Source organism: Zophobas morio, unplaced genomic scaffold, assembly GCF_036711695.1.
Source record: "Zophobas morio isolate AGI-343-1 ecotype UQ-CSIRO unplaced genomic scaffold, CSIRO_AGI_Zmor_V1 ptg000362l, whole genome shotgun sequence".
NCBI classification, from domain to species: domain Eukaryota; kingdom Metazoa; phylum Arthropoda; class Insecta; order Coleoptera; family Tenebrionidae; genus Zophobas; species Zophobas morio.
This window is the reverse complement of record NW_026972466.1, coordinates 51,532-55,816: the sequence shown is the minus strand read 5'-3', so window position 1 is coordinate 55,816 and position 4,285 is coordinate 51,532. Positions and strand designations below refer to the sequence as shown.

The following is a 4,285-nucleotide window of genomic DNA, read 5'->3' as shown; positions in this document are numbered from 1 at the left end:
AAGCAACGATACTACTTGTTACGAACTGATAAATAAAGTGTACCTAAAATTTGTGAAATCGGATATATTAAAATGTAGCAAAGGCTATTTACCAGACAATTTTTTTATAATGTGAATAAATTACTTGGTAAGGTAAATGAACACCTGATGTATTAGAAATACTTACGTAAAAAAGAGTACTTGCAGTTTGTATTATTCAACCATTTAAAGTTGACCTATAACGTTCCCACCACGTAATTTTTTGCAAACATGAAATTTATATTTTTGCATTAGAGATGGACGGTTGAAGAAAGCCTATTTAAATGCTTATTTGCAGTGGTAAAAGCCCCAGTTTTACAAACTTTTTAATGTTTGTCAACATTATACATAGTAAAATCATTAGGGTTTTATTTTAAAGGCTTTAATTAATGTTAAGAGAAACCACTAGGTTGTATAAAGAATTTGGTTCAAACAGCTTAGGAAATAACTTTTGTTTAGCCTTGCTTCATATGGTTAAAATATGCTTATAATAGGAAACGGAGATTACTAAGTAGAGTTATAAGTGTTTTATTTAGCTGTTTCTATTTGTTAAGCATTTGTTTAAGCGATCTTTAAAGCTTTCATAACTTATCCAAGCTTACTAAATTAACTTTAACTTAAACGCAATGTCTTATAAAAATGTACTAGTTTTTCTTAGTCTAATTTTAGACGGCTTGATATTGGGTTCTCAAAATGTTAACAAATTTCACTTTTTGGTACAAAAACAATATTTTACAATATATATCTAAGTTTCTCTCTCATGTAATATACTTAATTGGTTAAATATTTGTCTGAGTTACAATTATTTAAATCAAAGGTCGGCCTTTATGAAAACAAGGATTGCAGCGGCAACTACTTTATACACTCTGAAATGAAAACAGGAAGCTGCCAACGGCTAATGAAAATGTTGGAAGTCGAGGAAGGGGGACAAAAGAACACAATAGGAATAGCAAAGCTCAGCGGAGATTTTCCAAATGAAATTTACTTCTTTACTAATGATAAAGATTGCATAGATTATGGCGACAGTTTTAATAATACCGTCGAAATAGTATTTATTAGAGCCCCCGGCTCTGACAAGTGCTATGAATGTCGGGACTGCGGAGTTATTCAGTCAGTAAAGTTTTCTAGCATGCCTACACCAGGTGAATTACGAATGAAAATAGACACCAAATCCTCAGCCATCCGACTTTCGGAAACAATGATTATCTGTATAGTTATTTTTAACTTATTCATTCAATAAAGACTAGCGGGAGACAAACTATAAACTTTTATACTCTATTAAAGTTAAACGGGTTATAAATGTTCTTTAACTTGATATAAGTAACACTTGAGCTATGAATCTTAAACAAGACTATGTAAATAAATTCCTTTGGGTAAAATGGTATTTCACCAGTTAAGTCTAAGCAAAAAAACTGTTTAATGTTTTTGCTGTTAACTACCTCTTTCCCTAGACATTTTATTTACAAGTAAACAAAAAAAAATACTGAGGTTCTTGTCTTTGAGGGCAAGAAACTATCAATAATAAGATCCAAATAAGTATGATAATAATAAATAATTACTTTAGATGTCAATACCTATACTACAAAGAGTAATCAAAAAAGATGGTTAATAATCATTACTCACCAATAAAAATATATATATATGATCTTTAAACATAATTATCGGTAAAAGCTAAAGATTGTCGAATGACTCATTTATTAACTTCTTAGCTAGCTTCAGTGTCTTCATTTTGTTCCTGGCATAGCTTGACTACTCTTTCTATGTTTTCCGTTGTGAGAGGGTAAGGAACTTCCCAAGGGCGTCGACTGGACAAGTATAATGCCGAGGGTCCCAGTCCTATACCGTATTAAGAGTCGAACGGGTATAAGAAACACATAAAAAAACCACAAGTATTAAGTATTTCTATTTACCTGACATAAACAAGAAACGTGATTTATAGTACAATATAAAGTATATACTTTAAATTTAAAAAGTACAAAAAGTAAATTATAAATATAGACTTAATAAGCTCTAAAGTAAAAACAAATTGATATCAATATCGCTAACAGAAAGTTGGAAAAATTGGACAGCATGAAAACTAGTAGGCACGCTCGATATATATATATAAGTATAATTTATAACCCCTCAAAAAGGATGTTAATATTAACAGTGAATAAATAAGAATGCAGCCCACCGCGTGGAAATCGGTGGCGTTACTCATATATTTGATAGTATGTTACTCCGCTAAAATATACGACGTATAATAGTAACCTGTGTATTCATTCATAATCTTCACAGCAAGAGTTACACTTCCTTTTTGAACATACAACGAAACGTTCTTGTCCCCAGCCATGCAAAACGGGAAAGCTTTTAAAAATAAATAAGCGCCATTATAAATGAGCAGGAAAGTTAAAGTATTCACTTTATTACGACGCAGTGCGCACACAATAATAATGACGAAAAAATAAAAAATTTAATAAATAAACCACAACTTTTAATCCGCTCAAAAAAACATATAGCTATATATATAAAATTTATATTCAATGTTTATAGCATATATATGTATTTTAAAAAAAAACTGAAGTATCCATAATAATATTACATTCATTATTAAGGGCCTCCCAAGTAAAAAGCAGAGGATCAGTAGGAGGGCCCCACGGATTAAAATCGATAATATATATTCTATTAAGGCCCACGTATACGTCCAGTGAATCTTTGTATAATATATAGTCCACTTAAACTTAACGATAAAAAAAATAAATTTAACAATCTACAAAGCATAAAAACAATTATAAATACTAATTTGTTAAATGACGCAGTAAAATTTAAATAGTTCTTGTAATAGATCAATATAAAGCTAACTGTTTAATAGGGGGATGCATAAGTTTTGGTCAAAACGCACTCAATACAGTGTAAAATAGTTTTATAACAACTACAAGCTATACATAATATAATTATGGCTAATTACTCTTCATAGTTAAGTATACATAGTGACAATTTAAAACTTAATAATAATAATAAAGATACAATTATCACTTTGAAACTTCTGAAAAACTTCTTGATAATAAAAATCGATTATCCTTTCAGTAATGGCAGCAATGGAGTTTTTCATATATTCATAGAACGTAAAGTCTCTTTGAGATATGCCTTGTAAAAAAGATCCAATTTAAATAAGAAATTATGTAGAGGGATAGAAAGTAGTATATAAAAAAAAATAAATGTTCACGACAAAATCACCTTAAAAATGACTAAAAGGATCTTTTTTTAAAAAATCTTCATACTCGGAAAAACAAAATTTATAATAAAATAGAGTCTTAAACAAATATGTAAAAACAATAACTAATAATAGCAGCGGTATCTTAGACTATGTAAAGCGATATCAAAAGCCATTTCCTATTGACATAAGCAAGTAAAGATAAATAAATAAACAATAAATATCTGTATTTGTATCCTACTAAAATAAAACTAAGAGGAAAGCGACGAAAAAGTTTGCGATGCAATAAAAATATCACACCTACCAACTTGCTATTCCTAATAAAACATCTAAACTCCATGGCGTTGTTTAAAGAATACCACTAAAAAGAGAAATTAACTAAATTAATAAGAGCTAAGTACTCAAAAGTATGAAGGAAACCTTTTTAAGCACCAAATAAAATTTTTCGGGGCGAGAAGGCTTATTTTTTTCCTCACAATTATCGTAACTACTTTCATGATACTTGTAAAACTGCGACTATGTAAGTTATAGAAAAGTAACACAAACGCATGTTCCAGGTCATGAATAATAAAATCTGAGCTTTTTAATAAAAGAAAAATATCGGACACGCTATCGCATTTAAGCATTTTATCTTTAACAATCCAACTAGCATCCTGCAATTTTAGAAAAACTAAGTAAAAGCAGTAAAAAAACTGAAGTAAAAATTATAATATTACTCTGGGAGAACTCCAGTTTAACTTAGGATAGACATGACCATACTTATAAATGACATCACGGATATTAGACTCTAATTTGGGAAAAGAAAAAGTCTGAACTCTTAAAGTTGACAGCAAGGGAAAGTGGTAAAACAACAAAAAAAAAATGCCTTTCCAATATTAATATTATTGACAGCAATTTTTTCTACAAAATTATTTGCGTTTTCACTGTCATGAAGAAGTAGGGACTATAAAAAATAAATGGAGCACTTAATAGTAAAAAAGTAACCCTTCCGGGTAAAAAACTCCATCCTCTTTCAAATACTGAATAAAGCTTTCATCCAGCTCAAAAAAGGTAGATTTAAAGATTTTGTTTTTA

The 4,285-nt window shown here is 29.5% G+C and overlaps 2 long non-coding RNA genes across 2 annotated transcripts; both read right to left on the bottom strand.

Annotated features, from left to right (window-relative positions):
• Positions 1–1,733: 1,733 nt before the first annotated feature.
• LOC135120260 (uncharacterized) lies at positions 1,734–2,673 on the bottom strand. Its single transcript, XR_010278552.1, has 3 exons — positions 2,600–2,673; positions 2,269–2,364; positions 1,734–1,854 (listed from the first exon to the last, which is right to left on the bottom strand). It is a non-coding gene; the product is annotated as an uncharacterized LOC135120260 (long non-coding RNA).
• An 837-nt stretch (positions 2,674–3,510) lies between these two features.
• Positions 3,511–3,858, bottom strand: LOC135120262 (uncharacterized). The gene is made up of 3 exons (XR_010278553.1): positions 3,758–3,858; positions 3,632–3,698; positions 3,511–3,572 (listed from the first exon to the last, which is right to left on the bottom strand). It is a non-coding gene; the product is annotated as an uncharacterized LOC135120262 (long non-coding RNA).
• Positions 3,859–4,285: the final 427 nt, after the last annotated feature.